The sequence below is a fragment of the Crinia signifera genome, chromosome 5 (genome assembly GCF_055691185.1).
Source record: "Crinia signifera chromosome 5, ASM5569118v1, whole genome shotgun sequence".
In the NCBI taxonomy this organism is placed as follows: domain Eukaryota; kingdom Metazoa; phylum Chordata; class Amphibia; order Anura; family Myobatrachidae; genus Crinia; species Crinia signifera.
This window is the reverse complement of record NC_139221.1, coordinates 255,419,673-255,435,133: the sequence shown is the minus strand read 5'-3', so window position 1 is coordinate 255,435,133 and position 15,461 is coordinate 255,419,673. Positions and strand designations below refer to the sequence as shown.

Below are 15,461 nucleotides of genomic sequence, written 5' to 3'. Positions count from 1 at the left end.
CAAAGAGACAGGACAGGGATTATTAAAAGTTGCCTTTAACCTTGGTCTCAACAATAATGTACCGTAGACAAGTTTGAGGCTACTTACAGTCTTAAGCCAAAGCAGTAATTAGCATTTCCCACTAGGTAGAAGGGTTATACACATAGAGGGTCATCTTAAGTGGCTGGTCTATACATTTTGTTCCCCTCTAAATTACTCATGCTTGCAAATAGATTTTATTTAATTGATTTGCCTCTTGAATCTAATCTATTAAGAGTGGCTATAATCCCAGTGCACCAGGCTGATCACTCAGCAATGCTTTTAGACTTTGAAGCCTTCCATACTTCACCCGATGACCTGTCTATTGACTACACTGAGCTTCATTAGCTGCAGAGCACAGAAAATGATTGTGCGATAGACTAGGAACTATCTTGCATTAAATATAGCAGTGGGCAAATACCAACAATTACCAGAAATCAGATCAGTAGTATAAAGATTTATTTTTAAAACATTTTAGTAGGGAAAATAAACATTGGTAGTTATATATGTCGAGGGGCTGTGAGAATCTAACACCCCAGCCTGGACCAGCAATCAGTTGTAAGAATAATAATAATATAATATGCAACCAATGGTCAATCCAGCATGGTTCTGGAGAACCCTACTGCCGAGTATAGAGAATGGTACTAGCTAATGGTGAGAAGCTCTGCAACACTTGGCACAGTAACACAAGTGCTGTACTGCCCATAGGTGGCTATGGGGACAGCAATAAACAGTGGTCAGGGAAATATTGCAGGGGAAATCAGTGATTTCTCCATCATTTACAATTAGACCCCCTTGCTCATGTATAATCTCTGAAATGACAGGTGACAAAGTTGTTCTCCCAAATATGCCATAGTGTTGTCAATTTATTTATATTAACGAATAAACAAATATTTTTTTCTTTATATATTAGGAGTACAGAAATTGTCTATGTTTGTGCAATTTCAACTGCAATCAGAGAGACATCTATAACACTCCCATAAGGCGCAACATCTTTGAGCACCTGCTTTGCCACCTCTCCCCCCTGTTACCTCCCAATCACCATCCAGGAATATTTCTTACATCATCTTGGTGAATAGAGTTTGCCCCCCCTATAACCTCCCAGTCAGAGGAACTTTAAGAGAAGATGGGGGCCTGGGTGCAGGCTTTGATTAGTCTCCCTACTCTCCGGCAGTGTAATTGTGTCTGACATTGTGCAGGTCTTCGGGAACATGGCGCCTACATGTATAGTGACTTAGCGTGTAACTTTAAATCAAGTCCAGTGTGTAGGGTTGTTATATAGATCCTTTAACGTTGGTTGACAAAATACCTTTTCTTGATTCTGGGTTAAACTTTTATTTTTTTCATAGATTATATCTAAAGAAATCTGCATCTTTGTTTTCCTTTACCTAAAAATAATTGTGGACATTTATAGAACAAGTAATACACAGCAATACCTAGAAAAAATAATTTGCTGAAAAGTCTACATGTAGCAAAAATGGATTATAGTTGTGAGAAGCTGCCAAGACTTTCTATGTTCTCCCAAAGCTTTTATGTTGGATAACAAATGGCAGCAGGTAAAAATAGTATTAAACCATGTCTCTATAGAACCGGGTGTATTCCCTATGTAAAACCATCCCAAAGCTGCTTATGATACAAACACAAAAACAGATATCTTATAATGAGCTTGGCTATAAGTCGCTGGCTGATGCAACAGTCACACCTGAGAGTTGCATCACTATATACATTTTGTACATAACACCAGCAGGCCTGCCAGTGGCTGATTGGCTCAGACAAGCCATACCATAACCAATGGGAAAAATGCTACACTTCATACTGCTATCTTCAGAAGGGACCTGGGAATAAAGAACTGTATCTAAAAAAATGACAATACTCCCTCAGGTTGGCTTTGCATCAGTGTTATCATTTAAAGGCAACTTGTAACATTTTACTGGCCCTGTGAGAAATTCAGCTTGCAATGTGTTTGTGTGTTTTGGTTCATGTTCATAATTGCACGCACACACACACAAAACATTGTTTTAATAACCTATTTGCACACAATAATGACTAGGAATATCACACACAGCTTAAAGATATCACAACGGAATGCGGTCAATTTGCCGGCGGTCGGGATCCCGGCGTTCAGAATCCCGACACTGGAATCCCGACCACCGAAATCCCGAAACTTTCTCCCTCCGTGGGTGTCCACGACACCCATAGAGGGAGAATAAAATAGCGTGCCGAGCGTAGCGAGGCACCGGGCCCGCTGCGTGGCAAGCGCAGCGAGCCCGCAAGGGGGGGGCGATCCACGTCCCCCCCATGTCGGGATTTCGGCGGTCGGGATTCCAGTGTCGGGATTCCGACCGCCGGGATTCCAAACGCCGGCATTACGTATCGGATCCATCACAACAGTTGCAGTTTTGGGTAAATAAAATTATGCATATGGCAATTTAAATCATGATATCGCTTATGAGGGGCCTACAGAAGTATTTTAATGGTGGTTCATAGCATATTTACCATTCTAATAGCCATATGATATTTAATGCTCTTGGGGGATATTTATTAACCCCTTCCTGACAGAGCCTGTTTTTGCCTTCCTGACAGAGCCCTTTTTTTCAATTCTGACATGTCTCACTTAAGTGGGGATAACTTTTTTTTGCTTTTACTTATCCCAGTGATTTTGAGATTGTTTTTTCGTGACACATTGTACTTCAAGTTAGTGGTAAATTTTCGTCGATACAGTCTGTGTTTTTTTGTGAAAAATACCAAAATATCGTGAAAAAATGGAAAATTTAGCGATTTGCAAAATGTTAAATTTTCTGCTTGTGAGACAAATAATCTTACCACTCAAAATAGTGAATAACTAACATAGACCATATGTCTACTTTATGTTGACATCATTATTTCAACTTCCTTTTAATTTTTTGGGACACTAGGAGGCTTACAATATGAATAGCAAATTCTCAAATTTTCAAGAAAATTTCAAACACTGATTTTTTTAGGGACCAGTTCAGTTCTGATGTGACTTTGAGGGACTTGTATGTGAGACACCCCCATAAATGATGCCATTTCAAAAACTGCACCCCTCACAGTATTCAAAACAGCATTTTGGAAGTTTGTTAACCCTTTAGGTGTTTCACAGGAATTAAAACAAAGTGTAGGTGAAATTTCAAAATTTCTTTTTTTTTGCAGATTTGCAATTTTAATACATTTTTCTAAGGAACACAGTACATTTTACTAGAGAAATGTGACTAAAAATTGATTCCCCCAATTCTTTTGTTTTCATAAATATCCTATATGTGGCCCTAGTGTGCACGGTGACCAAACCACAGGCTTCATAATAGAAGGAGCACCTACTTGATTTTGGAGCCTCCTTTTTATGAGATTATTTTTTAGGCACCATGTAGGTTTCTAGGCACCATAACATGCTAAAAGTTAGGAACCCCCCCACAAGTGACCCCATTTTGCAAACTACACCCCTCAGGGAATTCAGCTAGGGGTATAGTGTACATTTCAAACCCGCAGGGGTTTCACCAATTGTGGTACAACTGGGCAGTGAAAATGAAAAATTATTTTTTTTACACAAAAATGCAGTTCTGGCTCCAAATTTGTCATTTTCAGAAGGTATGAAGGAGACAAAGCACCCCAAAATCTGTGCCCCAATTTCTCCCGAGTACAGCAATGCCTCACATGTGACCAAAAAATACCAGTTGGGTGCATGGCAGGACTCAAAAGGGAAGGAGTGATTTTTGGATTTTGCAGCTCAGATTCTGGTGGAATTTTGGTGGGTGCTATGTCGCATTAGCAAGACCCCCCAAGCACCAATACAGTGGAACCCCCCCACAAGTCACCCCATTTTGCAAACTACACCCCTCAGGGAATTCATCTAGGGGTATAGTGTACATTTCAAACCCCCAGGGGTTTCACCAATTTTGATACAAGTGGGCAGTGAAAATGAAAAATTACATTTTTTTACACAAAAATGCAGTTCTGGCTCAAAATTTTTCATTTTCAGAAGGTATGAAGGAGAAAAAGCACCCCAAAATCTGTGCCCCAATTTCTCCCGAGTACGGCAATGCCTCACGTGTGACCAAAAAATACCAGTTGGGTGCATGGCAGGACTCAGAAGGGAAGGAGTGATTTTTGGATTTTGCAGCACAGATTCTGGTGGAATGAATGGTGGGTGCTATGTTGCACCAATACAGTGGAACCCCCCCACAAGTCACCCCATTTTGCAAAGTACACCCCTCAGGAAATTCATCTAGGGGTATAGTGTACATTTCAAACCCCCAGGGGTTTCACCAATTTTGATACAAGTGGGCAGTGAAAATGAAAAATTACATTTTTTTACACAAAAATGCAGTTCTGGCTCACAATTTTTCATTTTCAGAAGGTATGAAGGAGAAAAAGCACCCCAAAATATGTGCCCCAATTTCTTCCGAGTACGGCAATGCCTCACATGTGACCAAAAAATACCAGTTGGGTGCATGGCAGGACTCAGAACGGAAGGAGTGATTTTTGGATTTTGCGGCTCAGATTCTGGTGGAATTTTGGTGGGTGCTATGTCGCATTAGCAAGACCCCCCAAGCACCAATACAGTGGAACCCCCCCACAAGTCACCCCATTTTGAAAACTACACCCCTCAGGGAATTCATCTAGGGGTATAGTGTACATTTAAAACCCCCAGGGGTTTCACCAATTTTGATACAAGTGGGCAGTGAAAAAGAAAAATTACATTTTTTACACAAAAATGCAGTTCTGGCTCAAAATTTTTCATTTTCAGAAGGTATGAAGGAGAAAAAGCACCCCAAAATCTGTGCCCCAATTTCTCCCGAGTACGGCAATGCCTCACATGTGACCAAAAAATACCAGTTGGGTGCATGGCAGGACTCAGAAGGGAAGGAGTGATTTTTGGATTTTGCAGCTCAGATTCTGGTGGAATTTTGGTGGGTGCTATGTCGCATTAGCAAGACCCCCCAAGCACCAATACAGTGGAACCCCCCCACAAGTCACCCCATTTTGAAAACTACACCCCTCAGGGAATTCATCTAGGGGTATAGTGTACATTTCAAACCCCCAGGGGTTTCACCAATTTTGATACAAGTGGGCAGTGAAAATGAAAAATTACATTTTTTTACACAAAAATGCAGTTCTGGCTCAAAATTTTTCATTTTCAGAAGGTATGAAGGAGAAAAAGCACCCCAAAATCTGTGCCCCAATATCTCCCGAGTACGGCAATGCCTCACATGTGACCAAAAAATACCAGTTGGGTGCATGGCAGGACTCAGAACGGAAGGAGTGATTTTTGGATTTTGCAGCACACATTCTGGTGGAATGAATGGTGGGTGCTATGTTGCACCAATACAGTGGAACCCCCCCACAAGTCACCCCATTTTGCAAAGTACACCCCTCAGGGAATTCATCTAGGGGTATAGTGTACATTTCAAACCCCCAGGGGTTTCACCAATTTTGATACAAGTGGGCAGTGAAAATGAAAAATTACATTTTTTTACACAAAAATGCAGTTCTGGCTCACAATTTTTCATTTTCAGAAGGTATGAAGGAGAAAAAGCACCCCAAAATATGTGCCCCAATTTCTTCCGAGTACGGCAATGCCTCACATGTGACCAAAAAATACCAGTTGGGTGCATGGCAGGACTCAGAACGGAAGGAGTGATTTTTGGATTTTGTGGCTCAGATTCTGGTGGAATTTTGGTGGGTGCTATGTCGCATTAGCAAGACCCCCCAAGCACCAATACAGTGGAACCCCCCCACAAGTCACCCCATTTTGCAAACTACACCCCTCAGGGAATTCATCTAGGGGTATAGTGTACATTTCAAACCCCCAGGGGTTTCACCAATTTTGATACAAGTGGGCAGTGAACATGAAAAATTACATTTTTTACACAAAAATGCAGTTCTGGCTCAAAATTTTTCATTTTCAGAAGGTATGAAGGAGAAAAAGCACCCCAAAATCTGTGCCCCAATTTCTCCCGAGTACGGCAATGCCTCACATGTGACCAAAAAATACCAGTTGGGTGCATGGCAGGACTCAGAAGGGAAGGAGTGATTTTTGGATTTTGCAGCTCAGATTCTGGTGGAATTTTGGTGGGTGCTATGTCGCATTAGCAAGACCCCCCAAGCACCAATACAGTAGAACCCCCCCACAAGTGACCCCATTTTGCAAACTACACCCCTCAGGGAATTCATCTAGGGGTATAGTGTACATTTCAAACCCCCAGGGGTTTCACCAATTTTGATACAAGTGGGCAGTGAAAAAGAAAAATTACATTTTTTACACAAAAATGCAGTTCTGGCTCAAAATTTTTCATTTTCAGAAGGTATGAAGGAGAAAAAGCACCCCAAAATCTGTGCCCCAATTTCTCCCGAGTACGGCAATGCCTCACATGTGACCAAAAAATACCAGTTGGGTGCATGGCAGGACTCAAAAGGGAAGGAGTGATTTTTGGATTTTGCAGCTCAGATTCTGGTGGAATTTTGGTGGGTGCTATGTCGCATTAGCAAGACCCCCCAAGCACCAATACAGTAGAACCCCCCCACAAGTGACCCCATTTTGCAAACTACACCCCTCAGGGAATTCATCTAGGGGTATAGTGTACATTTAAAACCCCCAGGGGTTTCACCAATTTTGATACAAGTGGGCAGTGAAAAAGAAAAATTACATTTTTTACACAAAAATGCAGTTCTGGCTCAAAATTTTTCATTTTCAGAAGGTATGAAGGAGAAAAAGCACCCCAAAATCTGTGCCCCAATTTCTCCCGAGTACGGCAATGCCTCACATGTGACCAAAAAATACCAGTTGGGTGCATGGCAGGACTCAGAAGGGAAGGAGTGATTTTTGGATTTTGCAGCACAGATTCTGGTGGAATGAATGGTGGGTGCTATGTTGCACCAATACAGTGGAACCCCCCCACAAGTCACCCCATTTTGCAAACTACACCCCTCAGGGAATTCATCTAGGGGTATAGTGTACATTTCAAACCCCCAGGGGTTTCACCAATTTTGATACAAGTGGGCAGTGAAAATGAAAAATTACATTTTTTTACACAAAAATGCAGTTCTGGCTCAAAATATTTCATTTTCACAAGGAATGAAGGAGACAAAGCACCCCAAAATCTGTGCCCCAATTTCTCCCGAGTACGGCAATGCCTCATGTGTGACCAAAAAGTGGCAGGACTCAGAAGGGAAGGAGTGATATTTGGAGTTTGCAGCACAAATTCTGGTGGAATTTTGGTGGGTGCTATGTCGCATTAGCAAGACCCCCCAAGCACCAATACAGTGGAACCCCCCCACAAGTCACCCCATTTTGAAAACTACACCCCTCAGGGAATTCATCTAGGGGTATAGTGTACATTTAAAACCCCCAGGGGTTTCACCAATTTTGATACAAGTGGGCAGTGAAAAAGAAAAATTACATTTTTTACACAAAAATGCAGTTCTGGCTCAAAATTTTTCATTTTCAGAAGGTATGAAGGAGAAAAAGCACCCCAAAATCTGTGCCCCAATATCTCCCGAGTACGGCAATGCCTCACATGTGACCAAAAAATACCAGTTGGGTGCATGGCAGGACTCAGAAGGGAAGGAGTGATTTTTGGATTTTGCGGCTCAGATTCTGGTGGAATGAATGGTGGGTGCTATGTGGCATTAGCAAGACCCCCGAAGCACGGTGAAATTATGAACCTAATATTCCATAGATGTGTGGTATAATTTAAAACACTCCTTTATACATAGGCCGGGTTTGTCGGGGCAAGTGTCACACTGGAAAATAGTTTGCTTTCTTATTCCCTTTTTATAGCAAACTTTGCACCTTTTTTGTGTCCTGCCCTTTTTTCCAGTGGAGGGGATTTCATCAGGAAAATGCTGCCCTGGTACAATACGGGGGCCAGTACTAGAAGTACTGGGGCCCTCTGCCTGCTGGTTCCCAAATATTAGGCCCTTTATGACTTCCTCTTGAAAGTGCATAAATGTCCCCCTCTGGCCGGTAGAACGGAATAGCACGTAAGCGTTATACAGTGCCATCTGGATGATATACACGGCCACCTTCTTGTACCAGATTTTTGTTTTCCGCAGGGCACTGTACGGCTTCAGTACCTGATCTGAAAGATCCACTCCGCCCATGTACCTATTGTAATCCAGGATACAATTAGGTTTTGAGGTGTGGGTACTGGTACCTCGTACAGGGACGGAGGTGGTACTGTCTCCGTGAATTGTTGTCAGTATAAGGACATCCCTCTTGTCCTTATATTTGACCAACAACATATTTTCGGTGCATATTCCCCTGCTTTCACCCCTTCTCATTACTTGGGCAATGTGCGTTTTTGGGAGGCCTCTTTGGTTCTTGCGCACAGTACCGCAAGCTGCTGTACCTCTTGAACCAAGGGCCTTAAACAGGGGGATGCTAGTGTAAAAGTTATCCACATAGAGGTGATAACCTTTATCCAGGAAGGGGTGCACTAAATCCCAGACAATTTTCCCACTAACACCTACGAGGGAGGGGGGGCATTCTGGCGGTTGAATTCTTGAATCCTTCCCTTCATAAACCCTAAACCTGTGGGTGTACCCTGAGGTGCTTTCACACAGTTTATACATTTTTATGCCATACCTTGCCCTCTTACTGGGAAGGTACTGGCGGAATTTAACCCTTCCTTTAAAATGTATAAGGGACTCGTCGATACAAATAAATTTTTCAGGGATGTACACCTCTTCAAATTTGGCACTGAAATGATCAATGACCGGCCTGACTTTGAATAGCCGGTCAAAGGTGGGATCATCTCTGGGTGGGCACTGTGCATTATCGGTGTAATGTATGAATTTAAGAATTGTCTCAAATCGAGTCCGGGGCATGGCCATACGGTAAAATGGAGTACTGTACAGAACATCTGTACTCCAATATTGCCTAATTTCTGGCTTTTTTACTATGCCCATATGAAACACCAGACCCCAAAACGTCATCATCTCTACTGCATCTACAGGGGTCCACCTAGCAAATGATGACGTGGGGTTTTGAGCAATAAACTGCTGGGCATATAAATTAGTTTGGTCCACCATTAAATTTATAAAATCATCAGAGAAAAATAATTTGAAAAAGTCAATTTCTCTGAGACCTGTGGAATCAAATTGGATTCCTGGCATGGCCAAAAACTCAGGAACCTGGGGCTCAAAATTGTCTGGTGGTGGGGTCCATACTAGATCAATTATTGGGGGGGGAATCTCAGCTGATCTACGGGGGCGTCTTTGAGGGGGTCCCTCATCAGCAGAGGAGGAAGAGGAGCTTAAGGCAAATCCTTCAAATTCCCCGCTTGCATCACTGGCTGTGTCAGAGTCAGAAGCAAGCATGGCATATGCCTCCTCCACTGAATACATTCTCCTGGATGATTGGGAGGACATTTGGGAGGACATTTGGGAGGACATTTGGGATGCCATTTTTATTTTTGTGTTACCGGTAGTGAAATGTTTCAACACGTGTATAGTGTAGGGGGGGGCACAAACTTTATTTCAATCCGGGGGGTATGTAGTGTGTAGTGTGTATGTAGTGCAGAAAAAAAAAAAATACTTTATACCAATAAAAAAAAAAAAAAATGAAGGTGTTAAAAAAAAAAAAAATGAAGGGGTTAAAAAAAAAAAAAAGGAAGGGGTTAAAAAAAAAAAGGTCCTGCGCCAAAAATTGAGCACAGATGTTGGTCAGTAACGTCTGTCACTGAACAGCGCTCAAAGGCAACAGGAATTTGATCAAAAAAAAAAAAAAAATAGATCAACCCTGTGCCGAAAGAGATGATCAGTGATGTACGTCACTGATCAGCGCACAGCGGCCACAGGACACCCACAAAATCACAGTGTGTGTAAAAAAAAAAATTAAAAAAATACCCCACAGCACACACACAAAAAAAAAAGGTGATCAGTGATGCGACACTGATTACCAGTGAGGTGCAGCAGGTGCACAACCTTTGGTGCAACTGACAGGTATATATAAAAAAAAAAAAACCTCTGTACCCCCAAAAAAGTTGCTGATCACCTCAGATATAGTGATCAGCACAAAAGGCGGGGACAGCAGACACAAAATTTAGCACTCTCTATCACTATCTCTCTCTATCTCTCTATCTCTCACTATCTATCACTATCTATCACTCTATGACACTGCAGCAGCAGCACTGACAGGTATATCTATATATTAAAAAAAACCTGCGCCCCCAAAAAGTTGCTGATCAGTTAATTTATACTGATCAGCACAAAAGGAGGGGGCAGCAGTCAGTTATATAAAAAATATATAGCACAATCTGTCACTATCTCTCTCTATCTCTCTCTATCTCTCTCTCTCTATCTCTCTCTATCTCTCTATAACTATCACACTGCAGCAGCACAAAATATAGCACTCTGTCAGTAGGCCTCTCTCTCTATCTCTCTCTCTCTCTCTCTATCTATAACTATATCACACTGCAGCAGCACAAAATATAGCACTCTCTGACACTATCTCTCTCTCTATCTCTCTCTCTCTATCTCTCTCTATCTCTCTCTCTATCTCTCTCTATCTCTCTCTATCTCTCTATAACTATCACACTGCAGCAGCACAAAATATAGCACTCTGTCAGTAGGCCTCTCTCTCTATCTCTCTCTCTCTCTCTCTATCTATAACTATATCACACTGCAGCAGCACAAAATATAGCACTCTCTGACACTATCTCTCTCTCTCTATCTCTCTCTATCTCTCTCTATCTCTCTCTCTCTATCTCTCTCTATCTCTCTCTATCTATCTCTCTATCTCTCTATCTATCTAGCTAGTACACTGCAGCAGCACAATTTCACAGGAAGGCACAATTATTGAACAGGATCCAGGAAGCAATCAGCAGCGATCAGGTAAGTATTGCAGCAAGTATTCTGGTCAGTATGGCGGCAGGGGGGTACGGTGACCGCACTGCACGCTTTCCAGACCGGAATGGCGTCTGCAGTGCAGTCACCGTTAGTTTAAATCCCCCTCCTTGGCTGTGATTGGTCCGTCGGACCGACGGACCAATCACGGCCTTTGGGGGCGGGCGGGGTGAGGTGGGGTGACACCAGTGTCACCCTTACACCCCGCGGTGATTGGTGCTGTACTTTACAGCACCAATCACCTCTGATCCCGTGTCACCGGCGAACGTTATTCGCCGGTGACACAGGAAAACGCTGTGAATGGCTGTTCACACTGAACAGCCAATCACAGCGATCGCCGACGGGGGGGCGGCATCGCAGCCCCCCCGGGGCATGCACGGACATGTCTGCTGTCAGGGACAGCAGACATGTTGAAACTGTCACCGCGTCTATAGACGCGGTGACAGTTTAAATCCATGACGTACATTTACGCCATGTGTCGGGAAGTGCTTCCCGACCATGACGTAAATGTACGTCAAATGTCGGGAAGGGGTTAAGATGGGAGTTCTATTTCACATGGGATGTTGCTATGGGCAACCAATCAGATACTATCTTCTAGAACAGGGCTGGCCAATTGCGGCCCTCCAGATGTTGATGAACTACACATCCCAGCATGCCTTGCATCAGTTTCAACATGGCCACATAGCAAAACGAATGCAAAGCATCCTGGGATGTGTAGTTCATCAACATCTGGAGGGCCGCAATTGCCCAGCCCTGTTCTAGAAGGTGCTTAATAAATAAGAAGTAGATTCTGATTGGTTTCTCATAGCAACATGTGCAATAGAACTCCCATCTTAGTAAATTTCCCCCATTGTGTTCCGTATCTAGGATGTTGGTTCTAGAACTATAAGATTAATACCACTTTCAGACAAAATCAGGGACTTGATCATAGCTTTTCACAGATTTTTCAACCTGGGTCACAACTCTGGTTATTCCCGGGTTGATCCCTTTCATACTAAGCTGGCTCAGGCATGCAAAATACAGATACAACAAATAGAGTCATAAGAAATGGTTGTTTTTGGGCACACAGGTATGAGGTCATGAAAAGTAATTGGTGACTGTTCAATGCATTGCAATACCATGGTTGAGAAGATACTACTAAATAGCCCAGAGTTCTAAAGTTCTTCCCATTTTGTGCTGTTTGACACAACAAATGAGAGCCTAATGCAACTGCTTACACTGTGCTACAGAAGGAGCCATGCTCATCTGTACGGCTTCCAGTGCGCCATTCAGCACACCATGACACAAATGAGGTGGGTGTGAGATGCTCATACGCCCCATTTGCAGCAATGGAGTGTGTGAGATGCTCGCTCGTCCCTGTCCCGGAGAGAGGCGCACCAAGACAAGTCGTCTCGGTGCGCTGGCTTGCCAAATAAGCATGGCTCCATCTGTACTCCAGGTACCCAGTTCACACCCTTTCACACTGTGAAGACCCCATGCCTGAACCAGGAAAAACCATTCCAGGATTGAACTCATAGGAATTTCGCCCCAGGCTGACATTTTTACACAGATAAATGACCATGGCCAACCAGGTCATTTTCTCTGTGTGACAGAGGTATCGTTAAACCTTTTCATACAATGTTAGTATGACATTGTATGTTATGTGCAATAGTACATTAAAAATCCACTATTATATGTATTTATCTTGTCTTCCAAGTTGCTAAAAAAAAACAACACCTATGCATCCTGAAAATTGTAACTTCTTATGGCTTACTCAACAGGAGCTGAAATAAAGAGTTTAGCTCTTTATCTTCCTCTCTTACATTATGCACAATCTTAAAAGTTGGAACATAACATAAAAGCCGAAAAAAAAACACAAAAGAAAAATACAAGTGATTTAAACATTAAGATGCAATGGTTTGTAACAAAGGCAACATGCAGCTTCCAGTTTTAATTGTGTCATAAAATGTTAGATCTTATGAATGAATCCTTCCAGCTATTGAAACATAAAATAATTAACCATTTAGCCATTGATTTCCTTGGAACTGGCACGGTGCTGAGTTTTTCATTCCAAACAGCATCTATTAGTCAGATACAAGTGTACGTTCCACGCCATATATATCAGCACAATGAATGCCAACATCGTTATACAAACCGTGATGAAGAAATCTTAGAAACTCAACATGAAGCTAGTACAGTGGGGTAAGACATATACCCAAACCGCATTTGTGTTGGCTCTTAGAAAGCAACCTTATGAAGAAGGCATAGGAAATAATAGAGTCTAGATTATGAATTGAATGTGTTTCTGGGAGATTATAAGAGACAATGCTTGCGGGAACGCTCTGTCTTGTGTGCGGAATGCTTCTACTCTTTAATGCTTTTGTGTTCTCTATGCATAAATCAGAAGCAACGGAAGACAAAATATTTAATTCAGATGGATCCTTTGAACTTCCATTCCATCTGGTTCTCTTTGAATAATGAAATCTGTTTTAGTCATAAAATATTGGACGAGAATGGACTCCAGTAAAAGGCAAACAAAAGCAACTCAGTGCTCCAGGTTAGGACACAGCCGTGTCACAGTGTGTGAAAAAAAAAACACACAACAAAAAACAAAAAAAAAACATTCCAAGCCTACTAGAGTGAAATGAACAGCCTCAAAGATAGTTACAACAGGCATGTATTGTAACGGCACAAAGGCAATGAGAGTCTTTTTGCAGGATTATAGCTTTGGGTTATATATTAAAACTGCCTTTATGTTGAAAGAAAACACTTTGACTTATTGTTCGAAATAAGTCAAAGTCATTTTAAGCAAGCACGGAACAAAAGAATCTGAGACACAGCCAGTGATTCATGAGGGCAAAATTGGGACCTGATGGAAGGGTGTGTTTTTTTCTGTAATCGGGAGAACAAAATACGGGTTGAGGTTTTAATGCCACTGTTGTGCCTATCATTTGGAAACTCTTTAGAACCGTGAAATTACATTGAGAATTGTTGCCAGGACGTATGACGGTACTGAATTGTATGACTGAATAGTGTCTGACTCTAGAACTTTTGCTTAGTTTTACTGAAAGGGTCGGATTATTTGGAACAAATGTATTTCCTTCTCAGGAATCCGAATGGAAGATTAATGATATGGATCTTAAGATCTAAGATCATCGTAGATTCCTCAGATGAAGATGTAGTTATCAATGACTTTTTATGGTAATAAACCAGTCACATGTTATGTATAGATTTTTATAGGTTACAGAAATGATGCAGCATAACTAGCAGTGTATCATGACATGAAGTCAGATCTTCAAATACACACTGACCCTTTAGCATTGGAAGTTATTGCTCAGCACTCAGTATTCACCTGGTTCTAATAGAAATAGAACCACTGACAACCAATTTAAAATCCGAAATCTTTAAAGCCGGTTTAATATGAGCCACGTAACTCCAGTATTAAACTTAATTACAATTTAATTGCCAGATGGGAAAAACATGGAATCTCTGCCACTTTATTAAAAATGCCTAGCAAAATTTATTCCACCTAGGTTATTTTAAACTTGATTTAATTTGTCCTGAGAGGCCCAACTTTTATAGCAGCAGTATTGCTCTCTGAAGAAGACACATTGGAGAAAAATAAAATAACACAACTTATATATAGTAGACCTATTTGTAAGCAATGTTCTTTGTTTGATTTGCTTAGTTTTACTTATTTAGTCCGTGACACATTAATATGATTTAATGTGAACAAGTCATAGTCATGCACACATTAAATCATATTGATGAGTCACTGACTAAAAAAAAGTCTTTGTTTTGCCCGTGTCATAGTTATACATCAGTAAGATAGATGTCACTTAAAATATAGATGTCACCATCCTATTTTAGTTAGGATGGTTTAACAAAAACATATTTTCTGTCTTTATACTATCACCCTTATTCTACATGGCATTATGCAATACGAAGACACCATGGGGTGTCTGATTGGTTGGTACTTTATCTAATGGGCCCTACACCCGGGCCGACAAGAGTTCAGTATACTTGGACGTTCTCAGCACACAACACTGCAGAGCGCTGAGTGCTGAGCAAAGTGTTAGGGTCAGTGTTCTAAGTTGAGAACACTGGCCCGACCGATTAACAACCTACGTGCAGGTTATCAATCGCTGCCAGATTCAAACTGGTGGGGCTGCGCATTTAGATCGCTGTGTGGTCTACACACACACACACACACACACAGTGATTTACATGCATTTTCAGGCATTTTCTGAACAATTTAGTAAGATTGCTCAGAAAATGCCTGAAAGTTGGTCCATAACTCTACTTTATCTCTCTTCGGGGTTTGATACATTTCCACCACCATGCTTAAGATTCTTGACTTGCCCGTGTCATAGTTATACACCATTAATATAGATATCACTTAAACAGGGCTATTTTAATTAGGATGGTTATACTTAACAAAAACATATTTTCTGTATATATACTATCCATTCCACATCCTTATTCTGCATGGCATTATGCAATACGGAAGACAACATGGGTTGTCTGATTGGTTAGTACTTTATCTAATGGAGCCGACAAGCGTTCAGAACGCTTGGTCTTTCTCAGCACACAACACTGCA

General features: G+C 41.7%; 1 protein-coding gene across 1 annotated transcript in view; it reads right to left on the bottom strand.

The window, feature by feature from the left end:
• The window catches only part of NRP1 (neuropilin 1), a 159,519-nt gene that overhangs the window by 48,972 nt on the left and 95,086 nt on the right, over positions 1–15,461 (bottom strand). The gene's annotated exons all lie outside the window — the stretch shown is intronic.